Source organism: Amblyomma mixtum, chromosome 8 (assembly GCF_055824585.1).
Source record: "Amblyomma mixtum isolate Tamu chromosome 8, ASM5582458v1, whole genome shotgun sequence".
NCBI lineage: Eukaryota > Metazoa > Arthropoda > Arachnida > Ixodida > Ixodidae > Amblyomma > Amblyomma mixtum.
This window is the reverse complement of record NC_143019.1, coordinates 76,901,316-76,919,689: the sequence shown is the minus strand read 5'-3', so window position 1 is coordinate 76,919,689 and position 18,374 is coordinate 76,901,316. Positions and strand designations below refer to the sequence as shown.

Sequence of the window (18,374 nt, the reverse complement as noted above, 5' to 3'; positions counted from 1 at the left end):
ATTAATATGTCCTGTGTTAAATTATGCTTACTCCGCATTTCAATAAATGAGCAGAAAGGAAAATTGGTGCAAACGAGCACAGAATTTGCCCATGGCGACAGAGGGCTTTCTCTTTATGTCGCCAAATGTAGCTAACCGACGAAAACATTTTTTTGTATTTCGTAGGCACACTTTTCAGAGCAAATGTTTTTTTCGAGAAAAATTGAGTGCTTAAATAGCACACCACAGAAGCTTCTGTTTTCGCATTGCGAGAAATGTAATAATTTCATTAGTGGTCTGATAATGTAGGTTCACACCCCATATTCGTGCACAGGCTATTTTTAGCTCCGTAAGAAACTTGCCCAAATTAACTTTTTTATGAGAAACTAGTTCGCACGAGCTAAGTGCCGGATTTATAATGGTTTGGCCCTAAGTTTACAAATTATGCGAAGGAAATCATGAATTCGGAAGCGCAAACATGTCCTACCCGTAAGTGACGGTCGTGTTCATGCTTACAAGTGCAATATGCGCGTATTGGCGTGAATTAAATGATGAAGTGGAACTCATTCCATCATGCTATGCACTACCAGCGCCAGACTTCTAAATGAAGCAAAAGCAATCCTCGACGAGTAGGCGTTACCATAAGTCGCACTTGTCGAAGTTCTTTGCGCTTCTAACATACAAGTGTCGCCGAGACTCCTACGTGAAATGTGCGCGGTGTTGTCACAGTAGGAGACTGTTCCGTAATAAATTCTCAAAACATTTGTTCATATCTTTCCCCTTTCAGTGCGTAGGTTCCCGCTGAGCAAACCCAGCTTGTTGCTTTAAAGGCTTCAAGGGATTGGGTAAATGTATTACACTTGTGCTAGATCCAAATAAAGTTATCCTATCCTATCCTATCCTATCCTATCCTATTTCAGGCCTATCAGCTACCAGACACAGTGCTCAGCTCACTTCAAGTCAAGTGGCTTCGGATGCTTCCAATCTGTGATAAACTACGTGCGTAGCTGGATAACTGCACCACCACAAGGCGCACAAAGCATAAATAAAAACAGAACCGAACAACCAAACAGTTCAATCTGTAGCACAGTCAACAAGCCACTGTTCATCCGAAGCCGCTATCTTTCCGGCATGCCTTGGGCGTCCTTGCTGCATGGAGTGGGGTGCCGCTAGCTTTATCTCTAGTTAATAGTAAGGAACTTTATGCCAAAAGCATAACGTACATGCGCGGCAAGAATGATACTGAGAGAGAGAGAAAGACATAACTGAGCATGCTTCGGAGATTCATATTTCCTTCCGCGTTCCCTTGAGAAGATATAGTTTACTGGTGTCATACGTGAGCAGAGCAGCGGCACATATCGCCATATGTATAAATACCTGCTCATTTTCGCTAGGTGAAGCGAGAAAAGAATTTTTTCGCCAAATCCTGCTCCGCAATAGTATGGCATGGACTGTACGTAGACCGGGTCTCGTGGTTTTCGGTGTCTCACATTCCAGAGCCTTTATTTCTTACTGAGAACTTTCTATGCAATTTTCGGCTTAATGCATTCATATGCCTGTATGAGTGACTTTCCTGCTCATGTAGCTTGCAGACTGCTGCTCTTATATGCCGGCTGGTTCCGTAAGAGCCATGGAATTACTGTAGAAAATGAACGTCAGGGGGATAAAAAACAAAGGTTGCCTTGGAGGTCTCTAGGCATTTCTACCTAACCAAAGGCAGTTTTTATACTGAATCTTACATTTAAATCATAATTAAGAACACCCTCTTTTATTTGCTAGAGGTTTTTTATTTTACGGATGCGTCCCTCTGCTGACCGACACACTGCGATTTGTAAAAGCCTACTTCGAAGAGTGTGGCATTCTGACGCTAGACCTGACACTATGAAGCACTGGGAAGAATATAACTGACACATGGGTGTTTTACCCCATGTAATTAATCTAAACCGGCCTACATACACCAAGCTGCAAATTCTACTTCTCATGATGCCCTATTTACAAGGTACCACGACTTTTGCCTCGCAGTGCCTTTAATGTGTTGTGCGATGTTCGTATTATATGAAATGGCTAAAACGTTGCCTCAAAACGGTAAGAATTCGTAACACGTTAAAGAACCTCATGCGGTCGAAATTCATCTTGTTGTCTCCTTATGGCTTTCCCCATAGTCGACTTCGTAGGTTTGGCATGCAAAAAATGTTTTAATCCATCGTATACTACTTCCACTTTCGCAATGAGGGAAACGATAATTTTAACTTCAAAAGAGGCTGAAAAATAAGAACTGAAACGATATTACGCCCGCGGTAATGCCGACAATCAGCCCTAGCTGTCTGCATTTTGTCCTCTCGCATTTGCGTTGACTTGTAGATTCGATTACGAAGGAAGCGAAATAAATAAGCATTCCCGTGTTCAGATCTGGGAGCATTAAAAATATTTAGATAGTGCAGTTAATTCTGGAGCCCTACGGTGATGATGGCCGCACCGGTTCTATAGCCTTGTTTTGGCTCGCAAATGTCTATCAATGAAACACTTTTATTAGCTGAAGGCAGTGAACTTTGTGAGCCAGCAATTAATGACTATGAAATAAAACTCGTTTGTTGAAGATGCCTTCGCATGTACCTTACACGCGCACTGTCCCGGTAAACTCATGGCGATAAAATTTTTGCCGAAGCTTCGCGACTCTTGTGCTACCTAAACGAGTCACCCGAGGGCATTGTATCACTGAGGATGCCAGCCAGCTCATTAAATTTCCGTCCGCTCTAATCTCAAAATTGGGTCACTGATTTCGTCACCTCAAAAAAAGTAATTTTATCAGTGTTCTCGAAGCTATCATAAACTCGGTCGACACACTTCATTATTGGCTACCCTTCTAGGGCGGCTCGATCAAATCGCAGTTCGGCTGCTGATCCGCAACACGCGGGTTCAATCCCGGCCGAAGAGATACCATTTCGGTGTAGGCGAAATTGCATGAGCTCCGAGCACGGTGCGATGCCTCTGCATGGTAAAGAATCATAGCTGGTCTAAATTATCCATACCCGCCACTAGAGCGTCCCTCATAGCTTCAGCCGCTTTGGGACGTTAAACCGCAATAAAACAAATCAAACCAAATAGTGTTTACTACACCTCTCAAGTAGAACTGCCATGATGGTACACCTGTTACATAAAAATAATGTAAGAATATTAGCACTCAGCCTATTCCCCATCAATATCGAAATCTGCGCCACCTCGATAACGCGCGAAATCATAGACGGCTCCAGGGTAGCACAATGGGATTCGCGTCGTGTACATTCCAACTCGCTCCAATTCACGGGTATCCATTGCTACCACTCATGACTCGGTACACAACAGAAAAAAATTCGTACATGCCTTTGTAGGCCACTGTTTATGCAAGTTCCGCGCTGTAGTTATGTGATATAGTCAATGCTATATAGCGGCAATAATGTTTAATTTGCTTGTTCTTAGTTGCCTGCTTAGCATTCACTGGTGATGCTAAGCCTAATATGGTATGCTTGTTCTCTTACTCTTCCTCGCTTCTTTCTTTTATTTCCGATAGTGTCAGTGTAAATAAAAATAATTCATTTTGGTGACCACTCTGATATCATTCTATAAATGTGTAATTGGTAAATGTAAAACTTTGCTAATCCTTTTTTTTCGCACCTACATTTGTATACCCTCTCCACTACTTTTTTTCTGGAATGTTTTTTCTTGGGAATGATTGCCAGGTATTTGTTATACGTAATAATGTTCCCTCTGGGTGAAATAAGCGACATAACCACACCATGCAAACTCCTTTCACAAGGGACGTTTCCTTGAATTATCGCTGTTTTTACTTCAAACGCCTTTTGTACACCATTACCTAGAGAACTGGGGAATCTATTCGCGAGGGTAGATCCAGGAATAACGAAGTGCAAAGAGAGGTTACTTTATTTATTCATTCATTTATTTATTCATACTGTTAATTCTCTGTAAGAGGGTCATTACTGGGAGGGAAACATATACAAATACAAGTGCAATTCTCTTCGCTAAAGTACACTCAATAACACAAAATTACTGATTTGCACAGCAATCCTCCAGGAACGCGTTCAAACCCGTCTCAAATTTTTCTACATTTGTTTGGTCAACAACGTCGCTTGGTAGTTGTTGGTAGTTGCTTCTAAATTTCTACTGTATCGGGAAAAAGGACTAGCGATAGACATCAGTACTTGTAATAATAGGTTGTAATACCTTACTATGATTTTTTAGTGGGCAACGCTTCATGGGAGGGGTAACATAGTGTTATTTATTCACAAATGAAAATTGCGTCACTGACCAAGTCGAAAGATGAAAAATGACGTTTCGGGTCCCATACGGGGCCCTTGTTCACAATAAGGCTGGTCGCCCTGACCGGACGGTGTTCCGTCGAACCTTAGACTATATAACATAGTGTTGTTTATTAACTTTTACTTTATCATTCATTATCAGAAAAAAAGTTCCAATTTCTGCTTTGTTCTTATTTCTAGTGATTCTAACTGACACTGTTCTAGCATTGCTGTGACTGAATCAAAACAGCTGTCACTGAAGCCCAGGAATTCAGGTGGTCGTTGCTAGAACCGATCTCTGCATTCCCGTTACTAACTGAAGGCGCATACATGTCAAAATCCGATTTTAGTGCTTTGTTAAACGAAATTTGTTGCCATTTTTCTTTCATAAAATCTCTCCAAAGGTTAAGGTTCAAATGGATTTGAGCCTAATCGGGTTCAGTTAACATTCAGTTCATTTTTTTTCCAATGGCATTCTGGGAAAAGCAACGAAGTTGTTTTATTCCAGAACGCTGTCCTGCCATCTCAGCAATTTGTTCTAGTTGTGGCAATAGCTCTTTTTGGTGATGGCAATAGCATTGGACGTCGCTGGGTTCTCCTTGAGCCCTATCCTTTGTGTGAGAGTGCGTGTGTGCTTGGGGGGGGGGGGGGGGGTTGCTTGGAAGAGACTCGCTTTCAGCATTAGTAGAAAAAATATGCGTATAGAAGACAAGAAAATGTTGACTTGGCCAGTGAAAAAAGCCGAGGTGGTCTCTGCTCATTTCTCAGCGTAATTGCGGGTAACCGAGCCCGCTCTTGTAACTTATTTTTCTTTGGCGCGCGTTGGCATGCTTTCTGTGCTCAGGTGTCCACCTGCGTAGCCCCCCGCGCTAGGGGATGGGGCACCCGGCTTTCCACGTGCTCAACGCGTTCTTGAAACCGTAAGCCAAGCACCTGGCCGGTCATCTCTACACGTGAACGCCGGAGGTCTCCCTGATCATTATATTCATTATGTACCCCGAACGCTCCAAAACTGAAACGTCGCTACTTTATTTGACATGAATCCTGTCTTGCGCCAACCACGGCCTAATTCTCTAAACCTTTCTGTCCCCCTGTCAGACTACTACTTTTTCCTTAAGACAACGTGACAGGTATCCAAGTTTCGGCGCCTGTCACTTACAGTAATATGAACGAACTTAAGTTCTCCATCTTCCGAAGTGTCTAATTCGGCCGAGTATGTCCGGTTCCTATATTGATGAACACTTCCATACAGATTCCCATGCTAGCCGCGATGGCTGGCCGGAGGGCTAGCCGTGAGGCATTGCAACAGTATGGCATGGTCCTCGCAGCGACGAAAGAGCGTGCTTTCATTCGAAACGCATTGCACCAAACCACAAATTCTTAAACTTGCCTTAACCTGCAGTAAGGATGACGTCATTCAGGTGAGGCCACTTTATCTCATGTTGGAAGATTTCTGACTGGCAGCCTTTCAGTGGAAGCATCCGTTCTGCTTCCTCAGCCTAAAACAGTTGGAAGCAACCTTCCTGCGTCCTTGCACCGCTCCTGGACCTGGACGAGCACACCAACTCACTGCTGCCCCAAGGGATATTCGCTTGCGCATGCGCGTTGTCGCCTGTGGCTGGAATGCGGCCAGAGGCAAGCCCGCCGTAAACGCATTCGCAAGAAAATGGCAGCGTGGGTGGGCAAGATTGGTAACATTAGTAGTGTGTGAGTGGAGGACGCAGTTGGAAGGGTGTGAGTTGTTCGCTTCCCTCATGAAGACAGGATCCCCTCACAGTTTTTTTCAGGACATTCTCTGCCCGCGTGGAAAACAGGCGTATAGAAAGGAGTTCTCACGCCTTCTTTAATAGTTCCTTCAGTACTCGGATCTGGACTCAATATGGTGACAGCAGGAGTTGACTATTGACTATTTCTAAACGATTTTCTGTATAGCATTGAAAATCAGTCAGGACTTAGGTATGTACCTGATTTGTGGACCTCATTTAATATTAAAGTGTCGCTACGGTGGAGAAATTGCCGGCAGAATCAGCAAGGCTATCCCCGCCTGTAGCTTGCAACAACCTCAATGACGCAGAGTCAGTGTTGCTAGGCTACAATAAGTTTTGCACTCGACTGTGGCGATATTCCACGTTGATCAAGCAAAATTGGAAGAAAGGGTCCACGCCTCTCTAATTAGTATTTCAATTTAGAATTATGCGACGAATTTTCGGTACATTGTAGAGCCTTGTGCACTGCGCAGAATTTCGACAAATAGCAGTCGAAGTTAAAGCGGTGCTTCGCGTTAAGTAGCCGAAAAAAGTTTCTTCTACCGCAGCTGTGTATAATTGGCTTAAGCATACGCCTTGTATGCTGGAGGTGTGACGTTCAATCTGCAGTGCCGCCAGGCACTGGCCGGTTTCCCCACCCATCTTCACGAAAGAGGCGCTGTCGGAAGGTAAGGAACATATGCGGCACATCTGGGTTCCGGGGCACCCGTAATATGTTTTACGCGAACACCTTTAGTCTATAAGAAAAGGAAATTGGTTTGGTTTGGTTTGGTTTATTGGGGTTTAACGTCCCGAAGCAACTCAGGCTATGAGGGACGCCGTAGTGAAGGGCTCCGAAAAATTCGACCACCTGGGGTTCTTTAACGTGCACTGACATCGCACAGCACACGGGACTCTAGAATTTCGCCTTCATCGAAATTCGGCCGCGGTGGTTAAATTTGTCAAAATTCTGCGCAGTGCACAAGGCTCTACAATGAACGGAAATGATATGCGAAAGTAAGGCAGCGCTTTGAAACGAGCGCTTTCAGGCTGCCTGTCTGACCTCCTGCTTACGATTACCTATATGGAGAAAGCACAGATATCACGGGCACAGGGGCGTGTGCATATACAGGGCGTTTTACTTAACACTGTCAGCATTTCTTAAATATAGGCTTTTTGAATTAGGAGAGCGCTTTTTTTGGCACAGTATTCTCAGCGCTGTAGTGCATCAGAATGTAGCTAAGACGTGCTAACTAGCAGGCCGGTTAACTAATACTTAATACTGAAATTTTGGCTTTTACTGTTAGGGCCCTTATTTACTGAGAGGCTTATAGCCCACCGCAAGTGATCTTCATATCATTTTTCAGATTTAAGAAAGTGCCATTTTCGTTGCTGCTGCAGTGCAAGGAATATTGGGGCCACATACGATCGAAAGCAAAACTTTGCGTGAAGAAAGAGCACTAGGCACTCCCACGAGAATGCTTCAAACATCGATGTGCCTGTCATGTGACCGCTTGCTGCTCCTAGGCGCGGCTAGTGCCCTTTGTTGCCGCGTGGTTTTACTGTCCACCGTATGCGGCCCTAAAATTCCTTTCGCTGCAGGAGCAACAAGAACGAAATGTTCTAAATTCTAAAAATTTATCTGGATATTACTTACTGTGGTTTACAGGACCTTCAATAAGTAAGAAGAGTATAAGTAAGAGTTAAAGAGCTAGCTATTCAATATTAGCTACCCAGTATATCAGTTGGCCTGTCTTAGCTGTATTCTGATGCATTACATCGCGGACAATGCCTGGCAGAAAAAAAGAGTTCATCTAACTCAAACAGCCTATCATTAAGATTTGCTGACAATATTAGGTGACACACCCTTTTACAAAACACTGATTCGTGGAGTGCGAGAAAGGTTGCACGAAAAGCACCATAGAGCGACGATGTAAGATAACCTTCAATGCAATACAAATGGGAAGCCGTCAACCCGATTGCAAGCTTGCACTCCAAACAGCATTGCAGCAGCATGGGCAACTAAGACTACAGTGCCAGAGATTGATGTACGCAACTCCGATTTTATCAGAAAGATAAAACGTACACCTGAATATCTGGGCTCGAGTGTCGGGGTACAGACTACGCCTGAATCCGGGAACACATGATCGGAGATCAGTGAGCAACACTGGCAAGAGATATCGCCTTTGTCGACATTTTCACCTGCGACGGCCGGTTTCCTACAGCTTGTAGTCATTGCAAAAAAACAGCCATTCGATCAGGGAGGGACCAGTTTCTGTAAGGTGTGCCGATAAGATAGGTAGAGGTTCGACCTCTGAACTTTGTATTCAGCTCAGCCAGCCTGTCACAAAAAGTGAGTGCGACTAAAACACCTAAGGGGCGCTGCACGAATGCACTTTGCCATAACTTGCGCGAGCACAAAATAGCATTAAAATGCGATAGCATGTCTCTTGACAAAAAAAATTACGCCTCCTCTCGCATGAAATTTCCTGATTGGTCGAGAGTGGTCATGTGAAATTGTGGTGTCGTCACAATCTGCCTTTGTGGCAAGTGATAATCTTCCAACAGGACCGGAGCAAACCGCTCACCATTGCTAAATTCAATCCAATTGCCACCCGGCCACAGTGGCGCTGCGCATCAGCATTAAGAGAATTCGAAAAGAGAAACCTGCGTCTCACAAGCCCCACCGGTGGATGTGTTTGAAACAGCCACCTGCTAGGTCAATGCCGGGGCAATGACGCATCAAATATCCAATGCACCACTGCGCCAGTAGCGGCATTAAGACTCCCCGCGCTCTATGAATACGAATGAAGGGATAGCTATGTCATCAACGCCACGTGACATCAAATGGGACAATCATAGGGCACCACCAATTTTTAAAATCTCAGAGCACCTAAAATAGATAAAGAACACCGAAAATGTTCGAATTAGACCCAGCCCAGAAAATGGATGAAGGCGGATAAGTGTGTGGATTAGGTTGGATTGGCGGGTCGGACAATTGTAATCCCATGTGGTAATCCAATGGAAGGTGCTCGATCATTCTAAAAGCAGATGAGCCGCCGCGGTGGCTCAGTGGTTATGGTGCTCGGCTGCTGACCCGAAAGACGCGGGTTCGATCCCGGCCGCGGCGGCCGAATTTCGATGAAGGCGAAATTCTGGAGGCCCGTGTAATGTGCGATGCAAGTGCACGTTAAAGAACCCCAGGTGGGAGAATTTCCGGAGCCCTTCACTACGGCGTCCCTCATAACCTGTGTCGCTTTCGGACGTTAAACTCCATAAAACATAAGCCATAGAAGGTGATGACTCATGCATACAATATAAGGACGATAGATCCGATTCAAACTGGAGTTTTGGTGAGAAAGTCTCAAGAAAAACATTAGACACTCATTGTAGACTTCGGAGCAGGCGACCTAAATAATATTCCATTTCATTTTTCGAGAATGTGGTTAACAAGCCCCTAAGTTTTTTAATGTACAGCAATTTGAGGGCATGGGGCTTGCACCAGTTATTCAAACTTGTGGCCTGGCTACTGATATCCCACACAGAAGAATTCCAGGCATGTATTAAAATATCTATGTGTGCATACTAATCATACTACTATTACACAGAATAGAATATAACGAAAATACTTTATACTTTACACTTTTTTCACTTTCGAGTTGCGTTGGACGAAGCCCCCTTATTGTATGGTAAATAAATCAGTTCTGTTTTGGGTTCATTTTAAACGAAATTTTTTCTCGCCTTCCGTCCGAGCTCGAAAGCAATTTCACCCATAAAGGGTCTTTACTTGATTACGTATGCGTCATAGGGACCCATATATGGCAGAACTAATAAAAAAACTGGCTGTGGCTTAGCTTGGTTAAGCCTGGTAATTGTGAAGCAATACGATAGATTCCGCTGCATATTCAGCACGCCGCTTGGAAAGTCGTTCTTATCGTTCTTCTGCCGCCTCCGTAGCTCGCTGATGCTTCCTCTTTGCATTCTGCCGAAGTGTCTTGCTTGCTTGAGGCGGCATCTGTCAGGCTTGACGAGAGGAGCGAACAGGCGTTGGTGCCTACCAGCCTCGCGCTGCGACGGCGCGAGATGGGGCCTCGTTTTTTTTACACAGATGGTATGACGTCACTCCGCGCGCGGCGCCCCTGGTGAAAGGAGCGGGAGTTAGGCCGCCGTTGGTGCCTACCAGCCTCGCGCTGCGACGGCGCGAGATGGGGCCCCGTTTTTACACAGATGGTATGACGTCATGCCAAAGGTCATGTCAAAGGTCAAGTGGTGCCTACCACCGCCTCGCGCTGGAACGGGCTGAGGTGGTAGCTAAAGTAGTATTGCTTCGCAATAAAAGCTTAAAAATGACAAAACCGCGCTGCCCAGTTTATTACAGGTATAACCAGACACTCAGCATGTCTACAACTGAGCGCAACCTGCAATGGCAATAATAAAAGGTTTGCAGAAAAAATCTCCGAATAATGATGTTCTTTCATACCGTACACCCTCAACAACTGGCACTGTTCATGAAAAACACATCAGACTTCCAACATAAATATCAGACAGGAGAGATCATTCCGTCAAAGTCAAAGGTCTTTTTTTTAGGTGCCGTCTTGAGTTATTCCTCTTTGGTTCATACTGTGCGAGGCTAGAACCGTGTGCTACTGAATATTGCTCAAAGCCTGTATGTTTATGCTTTCCAGCACGATTTAGGTGCGCAAAATTTGTGTTACTTGTAAACCACTCTGTGACGACTCCCCACCGTCTTTGTTGTAATACCTCCGAAGGCGATGCAGATAACTAATAAATAAGCAGTAAAATACAGAGTAGATCCCTTAGAGGTACATGAATTTTGTCCCGACGAAATGTGTGAGAGATAGGCAGCGAAGTTGAAACTGAGGCCACTTTCTTTGCGGACTTGCTACGGAAGCATGCTATCTTTATTTTCTTCTTCTTTTCCCTGATTCACCTATATGACATTCTATTATACTCTGGCTAGGCTAGATATGAGGAAAAAAACATCAACGTCGGAATTTTATATGTTTCTCACTTGGAACTTTGCTGATGTCAGCTTAGCTTTGCCAAGGCTCATTAGGTAACAAATGTACATGGGTCAAAGAGGTGCGCAGATCACATAGCAACGCTCCCAGCAACACTCAACCGCTATAAATAAAGGCGAAATACGGAGTGGCAACGTGTGAGGTTCGGAGGTGTCCAAAGGGTTTTACTGAACACACTGACACTTTGTGTGTACTTGTGCCTCATGAAAAAAGCAACATTTTCGCAAATAGCGTTTCTAGTTACTCCGTGCCAGGAGGTTGTCATTTCCTCAAGTCCTATTCATTTCTAGGAATACTAGCACTGCACGTGGTACCTAGGGGCATGATATCTGCATCTGCTGTGTGAATGAAAGGAAACAGCAGGAGTTGTGCAAGACATTGAAGGTTTTTTTTTTTTGCAGTCTCAACATCACCGAAGAGCTTTTTTTTTAATCCACAGTGCCCGCCGAGGCTCTCTTCGCAATACTTTTCTCCCTCTCTGGCAGCCTTGCAGGGGCTCGCTCTGAGTCATACGACAGCTCCACCTGCAATGTTCTACGCAGTAACACCCGCTTCTGCGTCGTGGCGTCCCGTTGTGTTTACTTGTATCCAACAGTCGAGCCAACTGGAAAACAAAGCCGCTGCAGAGTATATATATATATCTATTGTGACAAAGAATGCGCATATCATTACTGTGGGAAACCTGGAAGTGCAAATAAAACAAGGTAAGTTCGCATTGGGCTGACCAGTAAGAAGAAATTGACTCATCAGGACATCCTCATTTGCCTCACACTGTGAAACAATTGTTTTAGGAAACCCTTAGGGTGCATTCCGTTGATGATGACCATCTTATCGGTCATCAACTTGTGCAAGGTGGCAAACAGAAGCTGATCATGCCGCTCCAGTCGTGACCAATGAGGACAACCTTCCTAGCGTGGTTAGGGTCTGCAGTGTGGAAACAAATTGAATGTCTTCGTAGCCTTGACAAACGAACACAGCCAAACCACGCGATTTTTCCCTGTCAGTTTCGCATTGCTTTCCTTTATTACGTATTATTCAATTATATTTACGTATTTAAACATATTTCCACCTCCCGTGTGGAATGCAGTGACTGGAGCACTAACATAGTGGAATGAAATTACGCTATTTGTTCTTCATTGTAACGATAGTCGGTAATAATAAATGATATGCATGATGCGCCACCCCATGCCAATGTACACGCCTCCATATTTACATAGTTTTTCGCACTACTTTGCATGATATTAATGCCATCGATCCTTGAAGCTTCGTGATCTGATTAGGCTTCCCGGAAGGTTTATTCTGCGCGGGCGTAAAGTTTGGAGTATGTGTTCAGGGGAAAGCCAAACTGGTGCAGCATAATTCGAGAAATCATATCACAATACCAGCGAACAGTAGTCACCTCCTTCGAGATGAAGTGAGGATGTCTATACGTAATTCTGTACTAGTAGCGGCAGAGAACAAGTCAATAGTTTCAGAGAGTACGTATATTTGAAACTGATGCAAAATCCCATTCAAGAAGCCTGGAGAATTGCATTACTAATCGTGCACAAAGCCGGGGCTTGTATTATCTTCCCTGACTTTATATTGGTGCATCCACATTAATGTATGACAAATATGGCCTTAGTACTTCACGGTACGCTTTAATTTTTCTCTACGTCCGGAATTCCAACTACAACACATCTGTACAAATAATCACGAAGTTCTTCAAGGAGCCCCTTCACGTTTCCAATCAGTTTTGACATAAGACATTCGGCAGTATCTGTGGGCATTGTGCTGTCACCGTATCCACGCCTATCGGGTGACGCAACGCTGCGAATGAAAGGCAGACTTTACTTTAAGGACCAAAAGGGCGCAAGAGATACAAAAAGCTCCTATGCGTAGTAGAACTGATCTCGAACAAACAATAAAATCGAGAAGCCATCTGATGAGATTTTGGCCTTCTCGAACCATGTTGCTTGCATTCCATTGCTGTTGCTTCGATTTCGATACAAAAAATGCTGTTAGTACGTTAGGTTGCATTATATTTGGCGGAACCTCCACGCAGGCGCCTCACGGAGAGACAAAGTGGAAAAATCCGAGTCACCAGGTAATCCTCCGAGAATAAATTGTACTTTCACTAGATTGTACGCATGTTAAAATATATTTTGCCCCAATATACCTTCCAGAAAAGACATATAATCTTGTTTCCTCACTTCTGCTTTCAATGTTGACGCCCACCCCAAAAGTTTTACATACAGGCACATCTCTAGGCACATTTAAAACGTTTGTGGGCGTGCCAAAGAAACAGAAAACTAGTACCGATGCCTACAGTTAACGTAGAACACTTTTTTTTCAGTGCCACCATTCCGCGTTTTAAGTCTTCTCATCCGGAGTGCGTTCTTTTTCCCGAGCCAAAATCAGGGCACCGAGGCCGCCCCTCTTTTGTACGCTTAAAACCACTGTACAGCAGCCGCTTTACGTTAAACGAACGCGATTGCGCAGCCATCCTAGAAATGCAGTAATATCTAGGCACTTGAGTCAGTTTTACTGAAGCCTATATTTCTCTTGTTGTCCTTCATGCAACGCGAACCTTATCGCCCTCCGCATGCGCTTGGATAATTAAAACGCTGGCGCGCGCGCGCGCGCACACACACACACACACACACACACACACACACGCACGCACGCACACACGCACACACACACACACACACACACGCACGCGCACACACACACACACACACACACAAGTAATATGGTTGCCTCTAATTTTCGTTTGCACCAATCCCGGAGGGAATTTTCCCAATAACAGCGCATCTCCAAGGAGTCGCTGTCTGTTATGGTTGAGAACGTAGCCTCAAGTTACTCTAGTAAAAAGACGGCCCGTGCCCAACTAGATGCCTCCTATGACCACATATTTATCTCCGCGGGAATAAGTTGTCGGCAAGGGAGCGCTCAACATCCGATGAGCAAGGCCATGATCATTACCCACTGTGTTCATAAGCTGAGTTGCTCACTGACGTACACAGGCCTTTCCCCATTTGTTACCACTGTGCCTTGTCTTTGGCTAGCCGCGAAAGACAAGGTTCGGCTAGCCGCACACTCTATAGATTTCTGGAAAAGTTTCTCGAAAGGTACATGTCCAGCATTCCTGACAAAAATTTTGAACATTTTATTATTATGAGCTCCTTTATGGAAATATTCAAGGGAATGGTTCATTATTCTGATGCAGATCAGTGTTTATTTTTTTTCTATCGCTTGCATCGAGTACATAAGACCACCATTAGAAACAAATTGGAACATTTTTGACGATAGCATAAACCAGGAAAAATTCAAACCTGCCGAATGAAATCTGTAGATATATTGAGTGTTCTAGTGAAATATTACAATCTACGAAAAATTCCGTTCATAAAACCTTTCCCCTTGAAAAATTCTTTTTCCAGAATTGCTGGATATAAAGTTTACGCTACTCTTGGTATGTTTCCCTAGAAAACTGTTGTCCGTTCGTTATCTACATTGCTCTTGGTGATTAAAGTCCATTTACTCCCTATAATCTCCAGGAGGCATGCCGCACCACTGCGGTGCGGCTTCGGCTGTTTCGACGAATGAACTGCTTACCGCTCAGGAGACTCGGTAATAAACATGTGGTAATGTTCAGGTAGCAACGAAAGCTGATGGGTGTCGTATGAAGGCCAGAATTCCCGACGTCTAGGTTAATGTAGGTTTGGCTGTTGACGTATATGCGACAGGTGAGCTACCATGTTTTTCACCAACAAATGCGGTTGGTTTTACCGGCACTCCTCACCATTCAGATATAACTAGAGTTAAAAGACTACAACTGTTTGTAAGAGCCACGAATTTACTACAATTACTACGAATTTATTACGAATTTACAAACGCCGACGACAAACCTCCTGACAGATGAAATGCGCATGCCCACTTTGGAAGGGAGCCGCACTTGCTTGTACTTTCTTGTGAAACAATTTAGTCGTGTGGATTAGTTCATCCTTGCCATCAATTCAATGTTTCTTTAATGATATCTTCATTACTAATATAACTATTTTTATCAATGGCATCATTATTTACAGGTCTTGCATTATTACCTTCTATGTGTATTTATCATGGGTAAAATTTTCGTCTGCATGCATTAGTCATCGTAGAAGTACGCACACATCGTCACCAGTGTAAGATAGGATGATCCTGGTCTCTGCGCTGTCGATACCTGAATTTTAGGTATATTTACTGCGTCTTCTGAATTTGAAAATTAATACTATCCCTCTATGTTCTGCAGGTGTGTTACCAATAAAATTCGTTGCTCTCAAGAGCGTAAGAACAATTTTCCTCAGAGTGAGTTTTGCGAACTTTTGAATCGTTTGAACTTGTATCGCTTTAAAATCAAATACATGAAATAGCAAAAAGGTCCAAGCATTTAAATCACCAGAACTCCTCGCTAAGCTTCGGCATCTGCCTGTTCCAGATAAACCAGAAGTCGAGGAAACCATGGAGTAAAAAAAGCATAGGACGCTCTTTGTCGTCCCAGCCTTTCGTAGCGCAATTGAACGTAATGCTCCAAACAAAAAAAAGAGGATACATTGAAAACATTTCCATTTGATAACACAAGCATTCATAATAAGGCAGTTTCAGTTACTTCATTTACGGCGTTGGTGAAGTGGCCTGATTCCGACGCTATGAATATTTTCGGAGTGTTCTACACAGACCAGACTGTTCAGAGTAGACCAGTCCGCGGTCAGCAGAACTTTGAGCATTAATAATTGCGTATCTCATGAAAACAATGAGCAAAAGACATAGTTTGTGCCATTGTATTTCTCAAGAAGAAGATTGGCGGTTCTCGTCTGCTATTTTTTTTTTTGCTCCAGCTAGAGCAGGGGCATGCCGACTAGAGGGAGCATGCCGACATGTCTAGCAAAAAGTGTGACTTCACAGGCTGGTGCTGTTTCGCTGGCAGAAGTGTTTAAATCTATTGCTATTATAAGCAACGTTCCTCCGCGCAGAGCGAAACAAGATAATTCACTAAAATACAAAACCATCAAAACTGACATTTTAAGAAACGCGGCAGTTAGCGTTTAAGCATTGACGCCCGGACCCAACAGGCGCAGAAACAGCTAGCGCTATGAGAACAGAAAACATGCTTAGGAGGTCTTTCATAAGTGTGTGCTCTCGGCACTGCTAATTCTTGAATCTCACTCAACTCTGAAAAGTGTTCCATTGGCTACGCTGGGCGTGCTATGGCGATGTATAATGCATCGAAAGAGCCGCAAACACCACCTGTCACCAGTTCACTTATGTTAAATGTGAACAAAAGGATATGAAGAAAGAAGCATAATACAGTTCATTTGAAAAAGTTCCCACATAGAAGCCTGAATTCCTTCAGAATTAGCTTTTAATTTGCCGGCTGGTGCAAGTTTGCTGGTGGCTCAAATATTTCTAGCACTTGATCGGTCTTGGTAAAATACCTGTCGCGATTGTCGAATTAGGTGCATTATTTGGCAGGCATTAATTTTTGTGTACCTTCTTAACGTTCCAGGTCCGGGTATACTAATAAAAGTTGTTTACAGGTCACTTCCATGTTCTTTCAGTCTGGTAAAAGCTAAGTCATGCTTCAACGATTCATTTCTGTAATATTTTATGCGATAATCCAATCATAGTGATGATGCACGCGCGTTCAAGTTTATTCAGTGATACACAGTAATAATGAATGCAACAAAATCAGTACAGAAGGAGGCCCTATAGTACACGACTGTCGGAGGGCCTCCTACAGCAAAGCAAGCGGGGTAAAATCACAAACAATACAAGGCAGTGTATCAATAGTTAGCGTAAAAATATCACTTAGAAAAAAGCAGTGGAAACAATAATATGAGTAAAAAATTAGAACAAAGACAATATAGAGTACATACTTCGGTGACCAATAAAGAAAAAGTAAAACGTTAAACAAGGGTTACTACTGTTTGAGTACGTGAACTACACAGAAAATAGATTAAATATTATTTAATGCGATGAGGAAATGAGTGAACAGTAAACGATGCTTTAATTGCACATGTTAAACATCCCACCAAGGTATGCCGGGAAACATTGTAGCAAAATTTTTCATAATTAGACCTCACTTTAGGCAAAGAGATTATTGCGCTGTTGAAGCCTAGTAGGACTAGTAGCTGATCAATAAAGCTGTCAATATGAGCCCCATGGTTATTAAGATTGTAGGAAATGATAGATAATTTCAGACCGAATAATTGTTGCAGTGGAAGTATGCGCAAAGACATACATGAGGGCTTCCAACACAAAATATGTTGGAAATCGTTATATCTACGCAAGCCCTTCGGTTCAAGCCACTGTGGACCTAACGCTTCTGGAACCGCAACTTAGGGTCACTCGTTTTGATTGCTATAGTTAACAACGCAGGAAGCAGAGATGAGGGCTGCCGATGTATGCACGTCCACAGCTAGATCGCTAGACATGTCAGTTTCTCCGGTCCTTACATTTGCTATATGCTTGGCTAACTTTCCGATTCTTCATCCGGCCTTTCGGCGCCCTTCTAGATACCGCACGACCGGCAAAAGATCGCCCAAACTGACAGCGCTGTGTTGAAAGGTCAGTAAATGTGGGCGCCTGTCACTTACGGACACATTCACGAGCTTGTGCTCTCCGTATTTCTCGTCGTACAATTCGTTCCGTACACTACGGTTCATCGGAACGAGGATAGAGCTCCCATGAAGCCAAAGCCTCGTTTTTACCTGTTTTTATCCAGGTACCCATGCCAATTGAAATGGCGAAGAACGGTGCTTTCCCCCGAATAGTCAACACCATTTTGGCAACCTGCGTTTTTGTAAAGAATGTGGAAAGTAGAAGAAAAAAGGGCATCGCTTTTTTCACCGCTCTGGCAATGCGAGTCACCAGCAATGAAGAAGTTCGAAAAGGCCGCCCGTTGATGTGACGAAAAGAGCACATAAGCCCAAGACCTTCGTAGGTAAAGGCTCGCCGCTCTGAAATGCCGTAGCGTTGGTAGCGGTAGCACCTACGTGGTCAATCACGGAAGCTTCCCCCACTCCTCGCTACTGATATTGTTATTGGTGACATCTAAACCTTCTGCAAACCTCACTTGAGTCCTCTGTTCCTAAAAAATTCATTTCAGTGGTTGCTCACCTTAACGTACGGACCCGGATTCAAAACGTCGCATGCACGGCGCCTCGAACATGGGTACTGTCATAACCCAGATTTGTGACTTGGTTGTTATCAGCTGCATCGCTATCTGTGCGGTAGGCATCTAGTTCCCATCTTAATTGTGACCAGCCAAAACAGCACACTGTCGCTCAACTTGTTCT

At 43.9% G+C, this 18,374-nt stretch overlaps 1 pseudogene; it reads right to left on the bottom strand.

The window, feature by feature from the left end:
- Positions 1 to 11,804: 11,804 nt before the first annotated feature.
- On the bottom strand, positions 11,805 to 17,859 carry LOC149333075 (epoxide hydrolase 4-like; annotated as a pseudogene).
- Between the last annotated feature and the right edge of the window lie 515 nt (positions 17,860 to 18,374).